General features: G+C 49.6%; 1 long non-coding RNA gene across 1 annotated transcript in view; it reads left to right on the top strand.

Moving 5' to 3' along the window:
• Window positions 1–57: 57 nt before the first annotated feature.
• LOC120373822 overlaps window positions 58–24,285 on the top strand; it is a 38,947-nt gene continuing 14,719 nt past the window's right edge. Inside the window, exon 1 of the long non-coding RNA XR_005585743.1 lies at window positions 58–261. This is a non-coding gene — a long non-coding RNA (uncharacterized LOC120373822). The remainder of the gene's footprint in view (window positions 262–24,285) is intronic.

Below are 24,285 nucleotides of genomic sequence, written 5' to 3'. Positions count from 1 at the left end.
GCAGGTGTTTTGAGGACAGGAATTGGCCTGCAGTTTCTTTATTATTGGTGAGATGTGCAGGGCTCAGTATATCTCCTACATTCTGGGCTTGGTTTGTAGTTAAAAGGGAGATTTTTTTTAATCTATAAATGGATCTCATTTGATGTGAAATTGCTGAAGGGTGATAGCCATAGGGTGCCACCATGGCATTGTTTGGACTCACAATTCAGGGCAGAACCATGCTTCAAAGAAATGTCTCTGCGTGTGGATCTCCCGACCAGGGTGAGGAAGGGTGGCTGCTCTGTAGCATTTGCACTGGGGGCTGTGATTCTCAATAGTTCAGGTGTGGTAAACAGGGCTGGTTTGGGTCAGAGCTTGTACAGGAGCCCTCTAAGAGGTGGCAATGCTCTTCCCTCTGAGTTGATGCTAAATATGTGTCTGTGCTGCTGGAGGTATCATTGCTCCAGTGGAACTAAATGGAAACTCCTCTGTCTTTAAGGTCACTAAAACTCCTGAGACATGTTGACAGGAGCAGCAGTGGGAGGCCTTAAGTGCTGGACAGCTTCCATATGGGTCATTGCACCTACCTGCCTACAACCCCCAGCCCAAGTGGTTGGGTTGTGTTGTGTTGCTGTGTGGTGGGTGTTTCACCCCTGTGGTGCTTAAAGCAATTCCTCTATGTCTCTAAAGTGCTTTGGTGGTGCAATAAATGAAGAGATTCTTCTCTGGGCCTTGGTCTCCAGCTTTCCAGTGCAGAAACTGTCATTAAACAAGCTACCCATAAATAGACAGCTCTTTAATACACATGCCTTGCGTTAGATTCCCCTCTCTTAGACAGCCTGCTGATACATTCTGTACGGAGACCCACACTCGAGGTCTGGCCTGCATTTAGAGGGCTCAAAGCTGCAAGGGCTGCTCTATTTTTTTTTTGTCCCCCCCGCCCCACTCTTGACAATGGCTTCTGCCTCTAGTGCTGTTCCACGTTGCTTTTCATTAAAAGGTGTAAAAGCAAGTTGAAAATTCAGGCCCCAGTAATTGAATCTCACACCCACGTACAGAATCTCTCCTTTTCTTTCCAAGTGTGTGTCACTCCAAAAAGCTGTGTTCCCAAGGGGACGCCACTACATAAACAGAGAAACAAACTACTGAGCGGCAATTTTTATTATTGCACAGCGGGGTGTGGGGAACCCACAGTAAGAAGTGTTTCTAAAGCACCCCAGCTACTGGAAGGAGAGTATAGCTTGGTTTCACTTCTGCGTACCATACGGAAAGTAGCTAATGCAGAGATGGGACCCGGCGTGGCATTTCAGCTCTAGCTTGGGTGGGCCTAGCTCAAGATTCGAGGCTTCATTCGGATTTGAGTTCTGATTCAATAGTACGGGAAATCTTGTGAGCATGGGACCCAAGTGTGTGACCCCAATGATCACTGGCACCAATGAGACAGCTACTCCATCTTCATAACCCTCGCGTTCTTGATAGAGTAATACAGGGTGGTGGCTGGAGTAATAGTGCTGGAGTCTTTAGATCTGATCCAAAGCCCTCGATATCACTGGACTTTGGATCAGGCACCCAGTGAACACTTTGGGCTAAATTCCGCATTCAGGATCAGAAAGTTCCATTTGTGTCAATGGGCTTGCGGTGCTGTCGCTGAGAGCGGGCTCTGGCTCTCTGTGCCCTGCACTGAATGCTGTTTGATGTGAGGTTTCTAGAATTAAATCCGTCCCTTGGAGCTGGTATTCTGGAAGAAGAGACTCACCTTAGTGCCGCTTTCTGTGTGCTGCAGACCAGAACGTAAGCAGTCATTACATACGGGCCACCTCTCCAAAGATGTAGCGGATCCTGATGTGCTGGGGTTGGGACCAGACCAAAGGGCTTTTCCCTCTAAGGATGTGATCTTGGAGATGAGCTTTCTGTTCGCATGCATCTCAGAGCTGCCAGTGCTGGGATTATCTGATCTGACAGCAGATAAGAGAATCTGACAGGCTGTTTATTGTCTCATCTGAGTGGCGTTTCACACCTGTCTGATCCCATCTCCCAAAGTTGATCAGCGGGAGGGAGGCAATGCCCCAGATGGCAGAGCATTTACACAGTGACCTGAAGAGAGGCTTCTGGTTAGAAAGGGACTTTCTCAAGGCCTTGCGTTCTTGCATCTCAAAGTTGGTAAGGCTGGAATGTCCCCACTCTGCTGCTTTCTCCTTCCTTCCCACTGCAAGGCTGAGAGTGTCCTGTTGGCACTGGCAGGAGCCATGGGAAAGGGGTGAAAAGCCAGCGCTAGTGCGCAGCAGGGTGAGGCTGTCATTTTGAGTCCTGGCACTTTGAAGCTACTGCAACACAGGATTCTGCTGAGCTAGCTTGATGTTACTCCAGCTTCCTCCATTCATTTAAGTCTAGAAACTGGCTTGCCACATTTGGACAATCTCAGATTCCATGCACAAACAACGTCCCATGGAGAGCGTCTTCTGCAGGACCGTCAAGATGCTCCTTCCTGGGGTCCTGTATCTAAATGATGCTTGGCACCAGCATGCTGGAGATCCCTGGATGAGAACGAAACACGTGGATAAAGGCTTTGTTGGCTTCTGCTTGAAACGTGCAGCCCAGCCCATTGCCCACATTCAAGTCTGCAGCCAGCCTCCAGAACATAGCCCTGCCCCCACCATATCACTGCTGCCTACTGAGCACCTAGTCACACTGCAGTATGACTGGGACAGGGGCTAGAGTGAACAAAAACCCTCGGCAGAGCAGAATGGCCACTTGCCCACTTGTTTTCTTCACGTGGTTTTACGTTCCTCCCAGCCCTCCTGGCCTCACAGCTTGGTCTCATCACCTGGTCACACCACTGCTTTTGCTGGAATATTCCAGGAAGCACCCCAGTCCTCAGCCTTTTTAATTTTTTTCCTGCTGCAACACTGCTTGCAGATTGGTCAGCTGGATGGTGGCATCACAGCATGACTGGCCAATCGGCAAGGGACACCAGAGCATGGAATTCAAACAAGGGTGTGAGTTTTGCAGGAGAATTTCCTTGCACTGGATGCAGCTGGGTTAATAGTTGTGCATCCTGCTCTGCTTAGAGAACTAGGGCATGAGTGACAGCCCCAGGATTCCACACTCGCCCTCGAGGGAATGGACGCAGGCATCCGCATGACTCCAGAAGCGGGTGCTGTGTTGCCCAAATAACTGTCAGCTGATGCAGCATTCTAAAGTTTGCTTCTTAAAGACTTGATCTTGCACTCGGAGTCAGTGGGAGTTCAGGGCTGAGTAATGAATGTGGGATTGGACTCTAAAACTGTGTTACATTGTGGGAGGAAAGCACCTAGGCAATTTAAGCATGATAATATCGTAAACAGGGTAGGATTGCCCCAAAATGAATGCTTTGGCATGATGGCTTCCAAATGGGCATCTTCTTTGCTATTAAATAAAGCAGGCCTGTTTCAGGAACAAGCCAGAGCTCAGAGGAGAATAAGTGGCACTTTCCGTCTCCAAAATGCTTTATAAATATTAATGAATCCTCCTGCGAGATAGGTCGTTATTGTCCCTATTTGATGGATCGGGAAACTGAGGCACGGTGAGGCAAAGTGATGTGTCCTTGGAGGGGGAGAGAGGTGCTGTCAGACAGGCTCAGACCTCTGGGTCTAGAGCCCATCTGGGTCTAGATCCCACCTGTGTCTAGTGAGCTGTCCATGCTGGCAATGGCCTGTTCACTGCCTGCTTGCTGATGTTGTACAACCTGCCACAAGTTATCACTACTGCACAGGAGCTGGAGAAATGGGACCAAAACATGTGGCTGCTAGGAGGGGGAAACCAAGCCCTCAGCAATGCCCATGCCGATCTCTGTGCCTCTCACCACTTCGGGCTATCTGTGCCTTGGGAGGTGTGTGAGCAGGGAGACTGGGCAGCCAAATGAATGCAACTAGCACTTGAGTTTAATTTTGCTCCTCAACCCCTAGGCATGTCTGCACACACACAGATCCAGGGCAGGGGGGCTTCTGGCACTGTTGTGGCTCCAGCTGTACTCAGAGGCAGGGGATGTAAAGCCTGACCCTGGCGGTAGCAACCCTTGTGAACTCAGCAGCTTGGGTCTGCAACTACTGGGTAGGGAGTTGCAAGTGTGAAAATCAAGACAGAAACCCTAATATCAGGATGGGGCCAATAATATTGGGACATCTGGTCACCCTACTCCTGGCACTAGTGCATTTCGTGTGGGCCCTACTGCACTGAGGGATGCTGGCTCAGCCTCCCACCCCGAAGCACCGATTTATTGCTCTGTGGACTCCCAGGCCTTAAATGCTGCTAAGGGAATGTGAGGTTGCTGTGCTTTGCTTCAAGGCTAGCAATAGCAGCTGTGTTTTGATTAGTCTGACGCCTGCAGCACAATCAATTAAGACATTTCAACAGAGAGCTCTTAGGGCCTTTCCACCAGGAAATGCTGGAGCAAGTGTTGGCCAAACAGTTAATTGTGCTTTTTGATCCCCTCCATCCTTTGTCCCAGCTCCTGCATGGGGCTGCTCTGCACAGGCCCTCGTGCATCCAAGAGATTTCTCTCTTGGAAATCTGATGGTCCGTGGGTAAGAGGAGGCAACAACTGGCCTTATCTGCATGACAAGTGTGCTCACTGCAGCATCAAACACTCAGGAATTCATCCCGCTGCACGCCCCTGTTCCGCACAGGCAACTTCTGACCCTGCCGGAGAAAGGCAGCTCTCCGCTTTAGTATGGCGGGAGGAAGGAAGGACAGAGCAGGTTTGCTCTATTGCACGTGCGGGAGGCAGGCACAGGTTTTTCAATATGTTAATGTAGGCAATTTGTGACTGTCCTGCAGCTGATGTCAGCTGTTTTCCCCCCACCTCCCCCAGCCTTCCCTTGTAGGGAGCTAAGGGCTTGATCTTGTCCTTCTTACTCTCACACCAGCAGTCCCACAGAATAAGCATCGCAGGATCAGACCCCCCAGGATTTGATCCTATAAAATGAGCTGTGGTAACGCCCGGTGCAGGCAATGGCCTTTGGGGGGTAGCAATGGTAGGAGGTGCTAATGCCGACCACACACAATGGTCTAGACCTTCCTCATAACAGGCTGAGATGGGAAGGGGCTAAAACCTCAGCAGCTGGTCTATGCTGGTGCTGTTGCTAGCAAGAAAGGGGCTGGCATGCAGGTCTAAGGGCCCCAGTACAGGGGGTCTCTGTGTCCCAGCACAGAGCCGGCTCTGCTAGCTCAGCACTAGAGTGGGGGAAATTTTTTTGGACACAGGTTATTTGCCAAAGAACTGCAGTTTTGGTCAGCCACAACTCTCTGGGACCTTTTCCCTGGGGTGGGCAAAAGAGGGAGAGAACGAAAACGAACATCCCCCTATAACCTTTAGCACAGTGGGTAGGGCACTTGGGTGGGCTGTGGGACAGCCAGGTTTGAATCTGTACTCAAGGCTTGAATAGAGAGATCCCCCCTCCCAGGTGAGCACCCTCCCCACCTGGCTATAGGTCAGTGCCTTAACAAGGGCGAGGTGAGTGAGGCACTTGCCTCAGGCACACAAAGCTGGGGGGCGCAGAAAGAGGTGGAGAGGGGGGAAAAAGCCGTTGGCACGGAGGTATTTATAACCCAGGTGATCTAACCCCCTGGCCCCACCTGCCGCCCCCCGCACGCCTCCCCCGAGTGTCTCCCGACCCTGACTTGCTTCCCCCTTCCCGGGTCCAGGAACAGAGAGTCCCTGTCTTTCCCCTGCAGCAAGTGCTGCCTCAGGGTCCTTAGTGCTCCCCATCTCACTGCCAGGGCAGACTGACTGTGAGCCTGCCCTTCCCCCTCAGACCCTTTCATTTTCCAATGGGACCCTCCAGCAGCCCAGCCCCCCCCCTCCCCGCCCACAGTCACTGCTCCTGCCCCATGCTGGGTAAGGAGGCAGCCCCATCCCTCACCCCCAGTGAGGCTACAGTCAGGGGCAACGGCAGGGGAGGAGGCGCACGCAGCGCCACACGGCACCCACCACGGGGGAGGTGAGGGAGATTCCTGGACCTGAGAGGGGCTCTGGGAGCACATGCAGTGACAGTGGTGGGGGTGAGTGTGCTGCTGGGGGGGCAGGAAAGGGGGGCTCTTCCCCCAGAGCTCGCTGCTGCTTGCAGGGAAAGGGCTGGAGGGATTCCTCCTCTCTGGCCCCTGTCCCGGAGCAGCCTGCCTGCACCCCAAACTCATCTCCAGCCCTGCCCCACTCCAGACACCCCCAGTCAGAGCTTTCACCCCCCCACCGCACCCTCTGCCCTAGCCCTGTGCCTCTCCAACACCACAAACACCTTATCCCCAGTCCCAGCCAGAGCCCTCATCCCCCCCACACTCCTACTCTTGCCCTGAGCCTCTCCCACATTCCAAACCCCTCACCTGCAGCCACAGCCCTCACCCCTGCACCCCATCCCTCTGCTCCCTTCCCATCCCCAAACTCCCTCCAAGAGCCTTGGGCGGGTGGGGGGCGGAGTTTGGGTGGGGGCAGGTTCTGGGCACCACCAAAATGTCTACAAACCTGCCACCCCTGATCCTGCCCCGCAGACCTGAACTCCCAGCATTCTCAGGACACATGCTGATCCCTAGTGGCCACTGCTGATATCCAGCACCTCCCTCTTCTCTTAACCTGTGAGTCCCTCTCTGGACTGGAACTGAACTGGAACCAAGACCATCTTGGAAGCAACATTACCAGCCCAAGCAGTCAAAAATCATGAGTTGACCCCCACAAAATCACAGGCTCTACCACCGCCCCTTCATTCATTCTTCAGCGGCAATTTGGCGGCAGGCCTTTCTCTCCGAGAGGGACTGAGGGACCCGCCGCCGAAGAGCCGGCCCTGGGGGAGTGTGCAATTTTATATTTTTGCCTCTGGTGCAAAAATACCTAGTTACGGCTCTGCTATAGGTTATTCTGCTCTCAGTCTCTCCTGTGGATGCTGTTCTGCTTTATATAGATACTTAAATAGTCATTGAACTGAAGAGAGACTGAGAAAGATCTGTAGCCCGGTGATCAAAGCACTCCACCGAGGAGATGTTGATTCAGATCTTTTCTCTTGTTCTGCCTCCATGCCAGGGCTGGGCTGAATCTGGCTCAGAGGATGAGATATAACATACCATCAATATGAATGGGCAGGAGAGAGGTTATGTGGGCTGTGTCTGAGCAAACGGCCATGTTGGCCCCAGAGGTGTTACCAGGCAGACGCATTTACGGGTTTTGCGAATGTCATTTTTATTTAATGTTGCAAAAATAAGTGTCCATAAATAATCCAGCAGACCGGGAGGAAATGAGCAACACAGACATGCCCTTAGCGTAATGCAAGGTCACTGCTGGCTCTAGCCAGCAAATCCCGAGGCATGTCTGGTACACAGACGCCTGAGTCCAGAAAGGGGAAGCCTGTGGGGTTCGGGTCACTGTGCCTCCCAAAAGGGGGAAGAACCCTGTGTGATGAGAGCAAAATCCAGCCCTGCATAGGAGGGGGGGTGTGTGCCAGTGCATGGGTGAGCTCCACCCACTTCAGCCCATAAAGGAAAGGAGATCTTTCCCCTTTCCCCTGTATTTGTCCCACCATTGTTTCCAATTGCCACTTTCCCTGTTGCTGCTGTGCTTTGTTCACTTATCCCCTTGAGTAGAGGAGTCTCGGGCCTCCATCTCCTCAGCCGGACTCTCCCGCACCACTGCACACAGCTGTCCATGGATTCCCTCTGGCAGTGGTACTCCACCAAACCCCTCGTATGCCCAGCTGAGTGACGGTTGGATGCAAAGTGCCTCGCACTGAGGCAAGAGCTCTGAATGCTCTGTTTCAATAGGTGTGCAGTTCATGGCAGGAGTGGACAGCATGGGACCAAATTGGCCTGCTGCTGCCTGCATCATCTCCAGCAGTTGCTGTCCATGCACAGGTACCACACAATGACGGTCGCGGACAGCTCTTAGCATTGTTGTTAGCTGCATTCCGGCAGCGCCCATGATGTGCCAGGATTCCACAGGAATGAATGGAGAAGTAGGAGGAGAGCCAGGACCGGCTAATAAAGAGGACAAGAGTCCCAGTAGGGACTCAAGGGCCTTCGAGAAGTGGGGTTAGCCCCCCTGTGCTGAATTAGCTGCCTCCCAGGTGATAGGACCAGGTGATCTGCAGGCTTAGATAAAAGGCCAAGAAACATTCCATGGGGGCTGGGGCTGGCTGGCTCACTCCTGCAGGTCAAGCAAAAAGAGCTGGAAGCAGGATCGGCAGCGGGGTCTTTGGATTTCCATCGGCCTGCTTTTATTTTGAGACATAAAGCCACCCCTGACGATAGGGACTGATATGCTGCTGGAGGGAGCTTTATTTGCTGCACTGGATTATTATTTATATTGTGCTGGCATCTAGGAGCCCTAGTCATGGAGTAGGCCCCCATCGTGCTAGGTGCTGTACAAACACAGGACCAAAAGATGGTCCCTGCCCCAAAGAACTTACAGTCTAAATAAGACATGTGATGATAGGTGGATACAGACAGGGGAGCACAAGGAGACCATCTTGGTCAGCATGACAGGCTGTGGTCTCAACACACCAGCAGATGAATCATTGCCAAGATTTTTGTAGGCCGCACAGCAAAGGAGAGTTGATGGGTTGGGCCCCACCGACTTCCATGGACTTAAACAAGGAAAACTCTTCCCCAGATCATCTTAAGCTGACCACCAAGGCCTTGTGCATGTGGAGTAGGTTACTTGCTCCAGCCTTGCATTAAGGCTCAGCTCTTTACCAGTCCTTGCCCAGCGGTGGATGGGGAGATGCACATCTGAATCCTGTGAGGTCTAGAGAATCTGCTTCAATTGGCCTCAGTGAGTGAAAGAAGTGATCAGCAAACCCTCCAACTGATCAGGTGTTCAACTCACTCCTATGAACCAGCCAATAACCCACAGTCCTCTAGCAAATGTAACAGCAAGACTGGCCCTTGGATAATGCTAGGAAATGGCACCAATGTTCTTCCCTCCTGCCACAGCTGGAGTGGCCCCTGAAGACATGTCTACCCCTCCTTCCCTGGGATGGAGAAGGAGAGGCAAATGAAAAGTTCTTAGATTACTAGGGATGATCACTCTGATGTTCCCATTGCAATCCTATCCAGCCAGGCTACCTGTCCAGAGCCACTTGTCAATCACAGCAGCCAATTTGACCCAGGCTTCTGCCAAGTATCTGTCAATCACAAGGCAGTACAAACACCTATCCTCTCCGATCAAACTAGAATACAAACATGCTTTAAATGCAAAATTCAGGTCAACTGTATTCAGGGCCGGCCTTAGGGAGATTGGCACCCTGGGCAAACTTGTATTTTGGTGCCCCTCACCCTCATGGACACCCCAGGCTCTCCACCCTCCTGCACCCCAACCCCTGCCCTGTTACCCCTTTGCCCCTAATCTCTACACTCCCCACCTTCACCCCAACCCCTGCATCCTCCTGCACCCTAACCTCTACACTGTGTCCTCTTAACCCCTCCTCCCCTAACCCCTGCACTGTGCCCCCTTGCCCCTACTCCCTGCACTCCCCACCTTCACCCCTAACCTCTGTACCCCCTCCTGTGCCCACGTGAGGAAACTGACCTGGATGCATGGTGCAGCTGGCACTCCTGATCATATTTCCCTTTCCCCCCCCCCCGAAACCCTGCTCCTCTGTGCACCCTGAGGGGGCTGTGAGGAGGGGAGCGAGGAGCAACATCAGGGCTCCCTTTATACAGGTCACTTTCCCCACCTGGGCTGCATAAGGGGTGGGCAGGACAGCAGCAGCTCCTGATGTTTCCCCACCTGGGCTGCGCTGGGAGGTGAAGTGACCTGATGTGCCGAGTGCGTGGTGTTGCTCAGGGCCGCCCAGAGGATTCAGGGGGCCTGGGGCAAAGCGGGGGAGCTGCGGCGCTTGTACTCATCTGGCAGTGGTCTGGGTCTTTGGCAGCATTTTGGCGTCGGGGAGGGCCCTTCAGTAGCTCCATGTCTTCGGCAGCACTGAAGGGCCCCCTGCCACCGAAATGCCACCGAAGACCCGGACCACTGCCGGGCCAGGGCTCACGGGGCCCCTGAGGGGCCTGAGGCAAATTGCCCCACTTGCCCCCACTCTGGGCAGCCCTGGGGTTGCTCCTCGATTTCCACCCCCTCACAGCCCCCTAGTGGGGCACAGAGGAATGTTGAGGGGAGAGTAGTATCTGTGTGTCACCCTTCACCCCCCTCCCCTGCATGTTCCTCCTCTGGGGGGGAGCAGGGGGAAATCTGGGTGCCCCCCCACGCAGCACTCCCCTGCCAGCTGGGAGCAGTTTCTGACGCTACACCAGCAGCAGGTACCTCTGCAGTGCCACAGGGCGCCCCCTTGACCATGGAGCCCCTGGGCGGTCGCCCAGGCAGCCCACCCCTAAGTCTGGCCCTGACCTTAATTATGGAGTTGCAACCTGTGTCTCCATAATGTGAACTGTTTTTAGAACTGTGCTACCCGTACACAGGAAGTGTGTGCGTGGCTGATGGATGGATCCTGTTCCATGAATGAATAGTAGAGCTAGTTGCAAAGCTTTTAACTAATTTTTTTGTCAAAAATACCAGCTTGTTGAAACCAAAACTCTTCACAGGGCTGGTCTTGATGAATTTCTCAACTTGAAAAATTTGAGAAAAAAGTTTCAAAATGCCCTGTTTTTACATTTTTAAAACAAAAATCAGTGTTCTGGCTTGAAATGACTTTTCTCTTTTGAAATTTAATTATAGTACATTTTGGGGGGGGGAAAAAGTCAAAATGAAACTTGTCAAGTGACCTGAACTGAAGATGTTCAGATTTTTGGTTTGTACAAATTTCAGAAATTTTGACTTTTTTTAGTCTGAAATCTCAAACTCCTGAGATAGGAAACCATTTCCCTCCCAGCTCTAATGTGCACATTTGTGTGTGTGTGTGTGTGTGTGTGTGATCGTTGTGACCAATGCTCCCTCTAATTTTTTCCATCCATCTGCAGAATAAATTGTTATGTGCACTGAGGGATGTGCACCACCAGTAGAAACACAAAATCTAGATATAATATATTTTTAAAAGTTACCATAGGGATAATTACTCCATCCAGGACAGGTTAGGCATTTTAGAACTCACTACTCAAAGAATTAAATTTAAATGTAAGAGAAATAAAACTTATGAAATTCATAAACTAGTCATAACACTAAAATAACACTTTGAAAGAATAAAATTACAGAGAATATATGTGCATTGCAGGAAGTACTTGTATTATTGTTTAACTTCTTGGTATAGGTTGGGAGGGGAGTGTGACGCACAGACTGTGTGTGCTGGCTGCTGGGGAAGTTTCTGAGGGACGCCATGCATTGTCTCTTTAGGGCACTCGGTGAAAGCTCTCCTGCTCTGTCCTGAGCCCTGTTGTCTCCCCTCCCCTGCTCTGTGGAGATGGGGTACATGGTGGGGGAGCATGGGTGGCAAGTTTGTAGAAATTTTGGTGGTGCCCAGAACCCGCCCCCCCAAACTCTGCCCCCACCTGCCTAAGGCTCTGGGTGGGGTTTTGGGGGGAGGTATGGGGTGCAGGTCCTGGGCTGGGGATTAGGGTGCAGGAGGGGTGTAGGCTCTGGGAGGGAGTTTGGGTGCAGGCTCCAGGCTGGGGCAGGGCATGGGTGTGCAGGAGGGGGTGAGGGGTGCAGGCTTTGGGACGGAGTTTGGGTGCAGGCTCTGGGCTGGGGCTGGGGGTGTAGGAAGGGGGAGGTGGTGCATGCTCTGGGAGGGAGTTTGGGGATAGGAGGGAGTGCAGGGTGAGGGCTGTGGGGCTGAGGATGAGGGGTTCATGCTGTGGGGGCCTCAGGGCTAGGGCAGAGGGGTGGGGTGAGGGCTGTGGGGCTGAGGATGAGGCGTTCATGCTGTGGGGGTGCTCAGGGCTGGGGCAGAGGATCAGGGTGCAGGGGGATGAGGGTTGGGTCAGGGGATGAGGGGTTCATGCTGTGGGGGGGCTCAGGGCTGGGGCAGAGGATTCGGCGCAGGAGGATGAGGGTTCTGGCTGGGGCTTGGGGATGAGGGGTTCATGATGCAGGAGGGGGCTCAGGGCTAGGGCAGAGATTTGGGGTGTGGGGTGAAGGCTGTGGGGCTCATGATGTGGGGGGACTCAGGGCTGGGGCTGAGGATTAGGGTGCGGGGATGAAGGCTCTGGCTGGCTGGGGCTGAGGATTAGGGTGCAGGGGGATGAGGGCTCTGGCTGGGGCTGAGGATTAGGGTGCGGGGGGATGAGGGCTCTGGCTGGGGCTGAGGGGTTTGGGGCATTGGGGAGGCTCAGGGCTAAGGCGGAAGGGCAGGGTAAGGGCAGCCTGCTTTGCCATTAGTGGAGGGCAGGCGCTAGGACCCTGCGGCAGCAGACAGCAGTTCTGCCGGGAGCAGATCAGCACAGAGCAGGCAGGGGACAGGCGCACGCTGCTTTTTGTCAGGCAGGGATGCGGCGCGGTGGGGGGGGGACACGCAGGGGGAGGGGTGGCAGGCGGGGGCTGGGACCTGCTCCAGGCAGGGACGCGGCGGGGCGGGGAGGCCCACGGGGGCTGGGGCCCGATCCAGGCAGGGCCAGGGGAGAGACCCAGCTCCAAATATTGCTGGAGCAGGGCACCCGGTCCTGAATATTCCTGGAGCCCGGGCACCGCAAATGTATATAATCTGCCACCCATGTGGGGGAGAGAAAGAGAGACTGTGAGCTGTGGAAATCTCAGAAACAGTGCGCTGTCTCTTTAAGACAGGCACTCAGCCACTCGCCATTCAGACCTCAGACTGCAGCAGCTCCCAGTTCTCCTGAGCCAGGCTGTGTCCCCTCTCCCCTGCTCTGCGGAGATGGGGTACAGGGTAAGGGGACACCCTCCCCCTGCTCTGCACAGCCTGCAGGAGGGCCCCAGGAACAGCTGCAGGACAGAGCAAGGTGGCCGCAAAGCAGCGGGGGGGAGGGGCAGCTGAACACATGCTGTGTGCACTCTGCTAATGGGCAGCACTTGAATCTCTCCTGGGCAGCTGCCCAAGCACGCAGCTTACAGGGAACACAGGTGGTGACATACTGGGTACAATCTGGACTAATAAGCAGCTGTGTCACGTCTGCCCAGTAGCCTGGGGTGCCTTTTACACTGCCTTGCTGCTGTAGCTTCCAGCTCACAAACAGCCTCCAGCAACCCAGCTATAGCTGTGTGTGTGCTGCAGCCAGCCAGCCACACCTGGGTTCTTACCAGCCTCTGTTATATTGCAGGGTGACCCCACCACACCCCTCGTCTCGGATCTTCCCCCAGAAATGTTTGTCCTGTACTGCTCAGCCCTCTTCTGAACAACAAACTTCCATAAAGTCCGTTGTAGCTTGAATAGAAATAATATGCCCATAACTTGCCATCCCAAGTGGAGTTGCCCAGACACATCAGTTTAAACAAATTGGATTAGATAAAACAGTAAAACAAGTTTATTAACTACTTGTACTCACTTAAATCTCATTCTTTGTAATGAGGCATAAAAGTCAGAAATGGTTACAAGAAAATAAAGTTAAAATACAACAGGTGCCTAACTTAAAAACTTTATGAGATTCAAGCAAAGTTTCTCACCATACACTTTCAGCAGTCTTAGGCCTTGGCTACACTTGCAAATTTGCAGTGCTGCAGCAGGGTGTGAAAACACACCCTCTCCAGCGCTGCAAATTACGGCGCTGCAAAGCCCCAGGGCTGCCCAGTGTGGTCAAAGCCCCAGCGCTGGGAGCGCGGCTCCCAGTGCTGTACGTTATTCCCCACAGGGAGGTGGAGAATGGACAGCACTGGGAGAGCTCTCTCCTAGCGCTGGCGCTTTGACTACACTTAGCGCTTCAAAGCGCTGCCGCGGCAGCGCTTTGAAGTGCAAGTGTAGCCAAAGCCTCACTGACCAAACTTCTTAAGTCAGGACCCCTTCTCTCAGTATACAACAAATGCTTCTTTTGTCTTGTTGCTTCAGGTGCCATGAATGTAATGGGCTAGGAGAGAGGGAGGGGATCCCTTGGGGGTGTTGGTTCCTCCTTTTTTTTAGCATCATTTCCCCTCGAAAAACACTTCCAGCTGAGATTCAGGATACAAAGAGTCTATAAGGAAGGATGTTCCCTGCTGCTTATCACTCACCTGTTTGAGCGTCTTTTGTTTCCCTTCCTGCTTGATGACTCTGTTTACTGCTTAAATGCAAATTAAGCAGAGCATACATTCCTTTGTTGGAGACAGACCTGTTTGCCAACCTCCGTTTGGAACATGTGTTAACAACAACATGCAGTGGAATCTTATGACTTCACATACAATGTTGCCACACACATTTTTTAGGACAATAATGATCAGCAAATTATGAGTTTTCAAATGATACCTCACATGGCATACTTTGTACAAAGATGATTGCAACAGTGTGTGTGGTGTGGACATGGGTACCATCTGTCACAATCGGACATGTCTGTGCAGTAAGGGCTGTGTCCAAGGCTGTGTGCTTGCACACAGAAGTGTGTCTCTTTGTATGTGTGTATATATAGATAGATTATATACAAGTTTGTGTGTGTGTGTGTCTACGGGTCTCTACATTGGTGTATGTCTTTGTTCTTGAATGGTTGTCACTTCCTGTGCATTCCCATGCAACGGCGTCTGTGTGTATGGATCAGCATATGAGCAAGTGTATATTTGAAGTGTGAAAGAAACTACGGTATATTACCTGCTAACCTTTCCAGAAAGAGAACTATGGCAGGAGGAAGCATTGTCTATCCCTGACTGTGGTGTACAATGGTGGGTAAGATCTGTCCCTATTTCTATGCAGCAGAATCCAATTAATAAAATAACACCATCTCCATGGGTTTGTCAGAATTCTAATATTACCCTGCTCCCACCCCGCAAAAAAGACTCCATACAGTGGTTAATTTGAGCAAATGAATCTCTTCTCACTCAGCTTCTTATCCACCAGCTAAATACTCCAATTTGGAAAGCTGAGAGGTATTTCATATTCATGCCGGCATGTTGGAAGGGTGATATTGATGTCTCACTGCTGAACTCCTGTCTCTTAACCTCCTGTGCTGATGGGCAGACGCGTTTGAGTGACTCTAGTGAAGGAGAAAAGGGTAGGAATGGATTATGGATGGATGAATTTACTCATGCAGATGGTTAAATGAAGGGGATGAAAACTTGATCTGCTACTGAACAGGTAAGTGACGAAATGATGTGATTTATTAGGTGAATGACTAGAATGGTGTGAAGATTGATGGAGATGAATAAGCAGGAATTGGAGCATAGTGCAAACACATATGGTTGGTCAGTGACGTTATTGTCTCAGTAAACTGAATGGAAATAGGGCAGGGTAAAAAGTGGCTGCTGCGGGGAGTTTGAGAACTCTGATGTGAGCTGAGCTGAGCTGCGCTACTGGACAAAATGGGCCGAGCCTGAGCCAAGATCCAGTTAGGAACCAAGAACTGGAGCTGAGGGTTAAAATGGGTCTCGTGCTGCATGTGAACAGGGCCCTGGCCAGAGTGTCTGGGGCTGGAGAAACAAAGAAGAACCCCTCTAATTGTCTGGGAAAGGAGATGCAGGGCAGAAAGTCCATTAGTGGCTGTGTGAGGCACTCGATCCTGCCCTAATGGGGGTCCTAGAAGTACCTAGGGAGAGAAATAATGTGTGGGTTGGGGGAGCTGGGTGCTCCTGGGCATGCCTTGAGAGAACCCTGAAAGGACGTGGCCTTTCCCAGCGTGCCGCAGTTCCTCTCTTGGGAAGTAACTTGGAGCAAATTTGGGGTCGAGGGCAGCTTCCTGACACTGGTAGAAAGAGACACCCCTTCCTGTCACTGGGACAAAAGGAGCTGTCACCCCCCATCTGCCTCTGGTTATAAATGGACATGGTACCATTTACTGAGCTTGTGCTGGTGTCATTGTGCCTGGGACTCTGCCTGGCTGGGCTCACCCACCAATGGCATCACCTGACCTCCCTGTTTCTCTACGTGGAAACCCTGATGCTCTATTCTCCTGAATAGCCCTAGCTCTGTAGCTTGAACACTGCAGCCCCCTCTTCCTGAAATGTGGCTAATTGGATACAGCTGGATAAGTGCAACCTCTGCCATTGTCCTGCAGTGATGCGGCTGTACCCCACTCACTGGCTTCCATGGTGTCATGTATTTGGTTGTCATGGTTTTTGTTCCTATGGCAACTGAGTTAGATTATTAGGGGATAGCCCAGCCGGTTTCGGCCGGTTGGGTGAGCTCTGTGTCTGTAAATAAAATGGTAGTTTTGTTAGCTGCCTGCTGTCTGGCCTCAAGTGATTTCTTCCTAAGCCGGCTGCCCCCCCAAGGATATAACAAGTGGCGACGAGGGTGAGATTCCAGTGCTGCTCCAGTAACAGAAGGAAGTAGAAGTCAAGGTAAAGAACAAACAAACAAAAAAGCTGCTTGTTTGCACTGACTGTGAAAGTGAAACTAAAATCATGGCTACTCTGACCAGGCCACTGGAACCTTTTGATGAGAATATAGAGCAGTGGCATGTGTATACTGAGCGTTTTGAGCTTTTTCTTATTGCAAATGACATTACAGAAGCGAAGAAGGTGCCAATATTCTTAAGTGTTGTAGGGGCTAAAACCTACTCCCTGCTACGCAGCTTACTACACCCTGTTAAGCCAGCAACTAAATCTTACAGTGACATTGTGGAAATCCTGGGGTCCCATTTTTCCCCAAAACCACTGGTAATTGCTGAAAGATATAGGTTCCACAAAAGAGACCAAAAGGAAGATGAAACAGTTGTACAATTTGTAGCCATTTTAAAAAAGCTAGCAGAACACTGTGAATTTAAAGAGATGTTAAATGATGCCCTGCGTGACAGGTTAGTGTGTGGCCTCTACAGTGAAGCTATACGGAAGCGCCTACTGACAGAGGCTCAGCTTACCTTACAGAAGGCTGTTGATATTGCTCTCTCCATGGAAGTGGCTACAAGGGAGGCGCAATACATCGGTGCATCCCCTAGGGTGCAAAAAGTGTCACAAGAACCGACCCACAAAACTGTGCAGAGTCAAGAATGTTACTGCTGTGGTAAGCCGGGTCACCAGGCATCAGAATGCTGGTGTAAGGACCTGGTGTGTCGACACTATGGCAAAAAGGGACACATTGAGTATGCCTGTAAACAAAAGAAAAAGAGGCCTGTGGTCTGGCCGACAAAAAGAGGAACCCTGCATACCCTAGAGCAGACCCAGGATGATCAAAGTGACACCTCATCGCAAGAGGAAGTGCCACTGCATGTTTTGTCTTTGGCAATGGGCTCACATGAATACTGGGTAACCCCGTTGTTGGATGGCAAACCTATACGCATGGAACTGGACACCGGTGCAGCCGTCTCGCTGGTCTCCGAGACTGTGTATAAAGAAAAGCTACAGCATCTTCCGCTTAAGGCAACAAAAACTGTTCTGAAGACGTATACGGGAGAAGTTGTGCCCATGTTGGGCACTATTGATGTTAAGGTGGAGCTCAATGGACAGGCTGCTAAATTGCCACTGTTTGTGGTGAGAGGTGACTACCCAGCCTTAATGGGTAGGTCTTGGCTTGGGAAGATTCAACTGAACTGGGCAGAAGTGCACCAGATGACTAAAGAAGAAACCAGTCTAACCCCTATACTAAGGAAATATGCTGCTGTTTTTGGAGATGATTTGAGAAGTATGAAGGGAATCACTGTGACATTGAACATTAAACCTGACAGTCCACCAAAATATCTGAAAGCCCGAACAGTGCCATATGCCATCAGGCCGAAAGTAGAAGCGGACCTGGAGCGCCTGGTCACCAATGGAGTCCTAATACCAGTTACCCATAGCTCATGGGCCACTCCGATAGTTCCAATAGTGAAGAAAGATGGCTCTCTCCGGATTTGCGGTGATTTTAAAGTCACTGTCAACCCAGTGTTGTGTTCAGAGCAATACCCGCGTCCCCGCATCGATGACCTCTTTGCAGGCCTGGCTGGGGGACAAAAGTTCAGTAAGATTGATCTGAGTCAAGCATATTTACAGATGCACGTCGATGAAAAGTCCCAAGAGCTGTTGACTATTGTGACTCATAAGGGGCTTTATCGATACTGTTGGTGTCACTAGGCCTAAGTAAACCAAAGTTGTGACTTTGGGCCTGAAGTGAACCAAAGTTCTTACATGCTGTGAACTTTAACCAGCCTGCATGCTAACAGCCTAGAAGCAGAATTTGTGAGAGTCAGCTTTTTAGCAGATAGCTGCAGTTCCGCTTAAACTAGCAATAGTAGTGAGAAGGCGGGAGAAAGAGGGGGAGAAGGCTTCATGCGTCTGTGCTGTTCTGTGAAGGCCAACAGATAAGCTTATGGATGAGAACTTTTTCTAACACGCTGAAATGTAATGTTTTAAGTAACTGCTGTTGGGAAGGGAGGGGTGAGGGGGAAAACCGAACAAAAGGCTTACACAAACAAGGGGGGTATAAATGTTGGGACCCCGCCTGTGAGCGGGCGTGCAGGATTTGAGAATGCTTTTCTCCCTGGCACCTATTTGGGCTCAAATAAACCTGGTTTTTGCTTCTCCACCCTGGTGTGATAATTAGTGCGACGCACACCGGGCAACGAACCTGCTGTTGCTCCGCCTCGGGCTCTTTGAGCCGGCAACAGTTTTGGCGTCCCTGGGTGGGCTCGAGGCAAAATTGTGCCTTGCCCGGACTCCTCCAATGGCCGGTGGACGATGGTCACAGCCGATGCCCAGCGCGCACCGGTGCCTTTACCGGGGGCCTCGGCAGAGACACGTCAGGCTGACCTTGGAGGACACAACGGTGCAACGCACTCAGATAGTGGAGAAGCAGCTGCGGGCGACGGTGAGGAACCGGTCTAATGGATAAGGTAGGAACAGTCCAGTGGTGTAGTCCAGTGGTGTGGACTTTTGCCCGAGGCTCGGGACGCCCAGCCGTTGTAATTCCCACTAGACGAGAGAGCGTCCTATAGTGGGTCAAGGGCAAGCCCATGGTATGGGGCAAGGACAGGGTAAGGTTAGTAGGGCAAGGTATACGCCCCTAGAATGCATTCTAGCAAATTGGAAGGTATTTGGTTTGGATCCAATGACTAAGAGTAAACTGAAAAGATTTTGTACAGTAGACTGGCCTCAGTATCAGTTAGAGGACCAGGAAAGGTGGCCACCAGAAGGATCACTTAATTACGACATGATCCTTCAATTACTTTTGTTTTGTCAGCAAATGGGTAGCTTCTGAAGCTGTTTGTATGTAGAGCTCTTGTAAAAATCCCTCATCATATGCCCCAGAGCTGCACTGGGAGGAGAACTGTCCGTGGGAACGTCTGTCTCTGCTGGGCTCATGCCATTTGAATTTATTGACTGTGCAGCAAGATAAGATGCATCGTGGTAATAGGAAACAATGGCCTTGGTGTGTGTGTGTGTGTGTGTGTGTATACCAGTGTGAGTGTTCGTTACTGGAAGACGCCCAGATTACCCTGTGAAGCGATTGCTAATGATCAGGAGTAGTCTAACGCAAGCCTGGTAACTAGTGGATCTTTAGGAGATCCGACCCACGGTGGGCTGACTCGGCCTGGCATCGTCCGGCGAGGAAGCTGCCTGGGTCTAGGAATGTGTGAACCCATCTTCCCTCCCCCCCCTTGCTTTCCGTGTGGGCTACTGACAGTCTGATCATCTCACTGGATGCAATCAGAGTATGCGGCGCTGTGTCTCCCAGAGACTAGTCGACGCTCTTTGCTGAAGGGAGGTGTAGGAGAGTCCGTCATCCTCGTTAGTCTCTCCTGTGTGAGTGTCTTGTAGGGAGAGATTCTTAGTTTATGAGCCGCTAGCGCGGACAGGGCACCCTCTCTGTGTGTGTAAGTGGAAAATGGGTAAAGGACAGTCTAAAAATTCTACCTCACCCCCTAAGGGTACCCCAGCATAGTACATGTATGTACATTATGGTCCTAAAACCTGCAGGTATTTAGAGAATTGGAATCTTCACATGCATGAAGATCCATCTAAACAGTGCCCATTAGAAGGTATCTTCAATCTAGATAAGATCATATATCTCAGAGGAGCTTTTAATCACAAAGAAAAGCCTCTGACACGGTGTGAGCAATTTGTCTAGGAACAGGTTAATTTGAAATTCAGCTTGTCCCAGAGATGAAAAGTTGCTTTATGTTCAAGGTCAAGAACCAGCACAGACTATGCTAAGTAAAACTGCTTTCAGCCCCAGCTGGTTGTGGAAAATAGAGACAGAGGCAAACCAAAGGCAGTACAAGTTACAGAACTGAGATTGCATTTGCAAAGCTTAATTCTCCAGTGAGATCCAACAGTGTGCTTCTGCAACCCTGTAGCTGGTATGGCTCGGTGACACTGGAAAAGCCATAGGGCAGCTGACCTGAACTGGAATCTCTGAAAGAGATGCCACAGGAGAGTCCAGGGTGTAAAAGAACAGCCATCCCAAGAGCGGAAGCATGTTGGAAATTCTGGACAAGCTGTATACAGGATAATCTCCCGTCCACCTATTTCCCTTCTTTGACCATTATACACAGACGTGGCCAGTCTGGATATGTGTAAGTATTAAAGTGGCTTAAGGCTTGGGGCATTCATATTTTTCCTGAGTGATGTGGGAGTGTTCCCAACACTCTCCATTGTTGTTTTATTATTTTTGATGAAGCTTTAAAATTTGGATATATGGTGTGCTTTCTCTATCCACCCCCCCCCACCGTCCTGCAATGTCAGTTTGATCACCTGACATGAGGGATAATTGGTAACAGAAATTTGTCAGTTTGGTGAGCAATAGAGAATGGGGGAGCCCTGCAGAATTTACACCATCTATCTGTTTTACCCTTGTCATTTTATGTTTGCTTTGTTTGGTATTGTTGGTATTATATGATAAGGATTGTATGGTTAAAGGTGAGCCCTAATAGAATAAGGAAACACTATCTGGTTTTGGTGCACTATCTGGTTCTGGTTCTATTCTGTTTAACCGGTTACTGTTGTTTTTCTGCTCTGTTCATTTGGGCGTTAGGTGTGTGGGCGGAACTGAACTTCTCGTTCGTAATTCCTCAGGGTGGAAGCCATGTGTGCGATGAAGCTCTGAGGTTGTATTGAGATAATTCTGTCCCGCCCCCCTGTGACGGACAATGTAATAGAAGTGGAAAAATCTGGCTTAGACTGTAATTTTCTCTCTCTGTGTAATTTTCTTTTCTGTTTAAGTGTCAGCAGACAAATGGGTGGGTCTCTGGGTAGACCCCCTTTAGGAGTTTGGATTGTGTGTTAAGTAAATGGCCTTTACCCAATGGCCATGTATTTTTGCCCAGGTGGCAAGCCTTACTAGGGAGGACACAAGTAGTTTTGGGAGTAAAATGTTTTAGGGAAAAGACCAGAAGGGTGGGGGCTAGTTGTGAAGCCCACCCTCCTAGCTAAACTGGTAGTGGAATAAGTTTGTGTCCAGGATAGGGCCGATTCAGCGAGAAAAGCAGGATTGGGCCCAGGTGGGCAGGCAACAGAGAGATGGGAAAACAGGTTGGAAACTTTTGAGGGTGTAGTGGAAAGAAGGAGTAAGTGAGTATAAGCATGGAAATTTCAAATACTCAGGAGGATATTTGAAATGGTGATTTGAATTGGTAAAGTGGCTGTTGAAGGGGAGAGCAAGTGATTTTTAAGGGAAAGTGAAAAGTTAACTCTTTAGTTGCTTGAGGGAACAGCAGTTGAACTTTGTAAAAATGCTAAAGAGAAAAGTTTTTGGTGTCTTTGAAATGTTTGTAAATTCAGGCAAAGAAAATATGGGGTAATTCTCCTGTTTTGCCTAAAATTAACAAGAGTATTTGTATATTTTAAGTAATGATTGACTGCCCAGAAGGGGTAGACCTCTGTTTTTGTCTTTCAGATGATCAAAGAAAACTAATGCCAGCTGAACAGTATTCAACATATCATGCATTTACTGACAGAGTAACAATTATGTTTTGTGTTCTATGTTCTGTCTTGTGGTGTTTGTCTCGTGGCCAGAATTGTTGTGTTTAATATTTTTATGGGATGGTCTAATTTAAAATCAAGTGGCAGTGTTAAATTGAAATGCAGATACTTGTTTTGTTCAATTTAGAATACAAAGTGTTTGGATATATCAGAAAAATGTGATATACTAAAGTCTTATACATTTTCTTAAGTAAGAGAAATTTCATTGGCCAAATCTTTTAATTTAGAATGGTTATTAAAATTTGCATACTAACAGTCTTTAAAAGCAAGGACATGGAAAGTTAACCCACTCCCCATATTGTACATGGGATCCTTCTGGCTACCTCAGACTTCTAGCCAGAGGGCTGGGGATGGTGGAAAGCTATTGGACTAGAGGTTGTATTGAATGAACTCATCAAAGTGGGTGTGCTTGTCTTGGCTTGTTGTTCTAAAGCTCTGTAATAAGGTTATTTTAGTGAAAGGGTATATGTGGCATACATTAAATAAGACTAATGTACTGTGTATGTGTTCATTGTTAACAAAAGGTGTATAAGTAAAAGTTTCCTTTATAGGTTAAAGAAGCCAAAAATGGGAAAAGGAAAAAGAATGAGTTAACTGAAAAAAAAAAAGAATAGTTAACATGCTAAAAATAAACTGGCCAAGATTAGTGCTGAGACAAACTTAAAGTGGCCAGATGCCCTTCCTTTGGCACTAATAAGTATAAGAACCATTACTTGGCTAAAAACCAGAAAAAGGGGGGACTTAAATTTGCCCATGCAGCTATAAAATTTGTAAAATCTGCAAAGACACTAATGCAATGTGTTAGGTTTTTTTTCTCACAGGTAAAGAAGAAACAACCCAAAGATCCTAGCAGCCCTGCCACTCCTTGGAACCAGAAGACTGGGTCTACATAAAGATCCATCAACAAAAGACTGCCTTGGCTCCACGCTGGAAAGGCCCTTTCCAAGTCCTGCTGTCTACCAACACTGCTGTGAAGTGCCAAAGACTGACTGCTTGGACCCAGGATTCTCACTGCAAAAAGACCCCTCCACATCAGAAGAATTTTCCTATTGATGATTAGCCTATTCTTTCTTCTAGTTCTACTGTGCTTCTGGACAGCAGGGAAAAAGGACAAGGTGACGTACTGGCAACCTCTCCCTTGTCCACTGACAGACCAACTGTGCCTTTAGACTTTTCTAGAAAAAGCAAAGCCATTACAGGGTGATATGTGCTGGAAACCTCTCCCCTGTAGGATGCTAAACCACAATTGTTTTGGGAAAGAAGAAGAAACACTCACTCCACTGACATTGCCAAAGTCCAGGAATTCCTGACTAGAAAGGATATTAAGAACTGACCCTGGTGAAGAAGCAAAGAATTATACACTGGCAGAAAGAAATTTGTGGAACCCATGCTTGGGAATGTGGTATTAATTGGATTTTGGGGTTTAATCTACAGGCTGTGCCTTGTGTTTTGGATAAATCCTTCAGTATGTATTGCCCTCCCTAATTGGATTTTAAATGACATTGTCCTTATCAGGTTTTCAAATCACTTCTACATACCCAGATTGCTCACAAGGGGCTGCCATTAGATTAGCGCAACAGAGGGCCTGGGTTATTTCCTCTGGAAAGAAAGAGAATTGAGCAGATCCCTGTGGGCTAGGGTCAATATCTTAAAAGACAAGAACATGATAAGAAATTGGGCCAACTAGAAAAGGCTACTAGCCTTATTCTTGAAACTCAGTTATCTTAAGTACAGGCTGGAGTTGGTAAGTTAAATGTCATTTCAGCCCTTAGTTCTATGACCCAGAAGTTACTGACAGAGATGGTATTGAATATCACTGAGGCTGGGAAGGCATCGCAGTGGGATCCAGACCAGACTTGGCCCACAGCCCTTACAGATGCATTAGGAGTACCATCTGATCTGTGGTCATGAAGACATACTTGGACACTTTCTGGATGGAAGTGTGGACATTCACAGTGCTCCTTCCAAGCATATGGACCGGTTAGGGTGGGTGTGGCTTCCACATACCGAATCCTGCTGGGTCCATGGGGAGGATGCATGTGGCACTAAATTATTCACCAAGACATCTGGGAAAATTAAACCACTTGGTATACCTACCTGATTTATAGTCAGTGCCCCAATCCCTTAGTTGTTAAATGAACATTCCCCTCTTTTGTCCATGCATTCATTCCTGGGTTGGGGGTGACTAAGCTCAAAAGAGCAGTTGTACATATATCTGTAAAGTTTTATTGTTTTTTGTTTTTAAAGTTTGAGAAAACTCGCCAAAAGTTTGAGTATTCTCAAAGGGGGGAATTGTTGGTGTCACTAGGCCTAAGTAAACCAAAGTTGTGACTTTGGGCCTGAAGTGAACCAAAGTTCTTACATGCTGTGAACTTTAACCAGCCTGCATGCTAACAGCCTAGAAGCAGAATTTGTGAGAGTCAGCTTTTTAGCAGATA

This window comes from Mauremys reevesii, linkage group 10, assembly GCF_016161935.1.
Source record: "Mauremys reevesii isolate NIE-2019 linkage group 10, ASM1616193v1, whole genome shotgun sequence".
NCBI lineage: Eukaryota > Metazoa > Chordata > Testudines > Geoemydidae > Mauremys > Mauremys reevesii.
The sequence above is the reverse complement of the archived record's forward strand: the minus strand, read 5'-3'. Positions and strand labels throughout refer to the sequence as shown.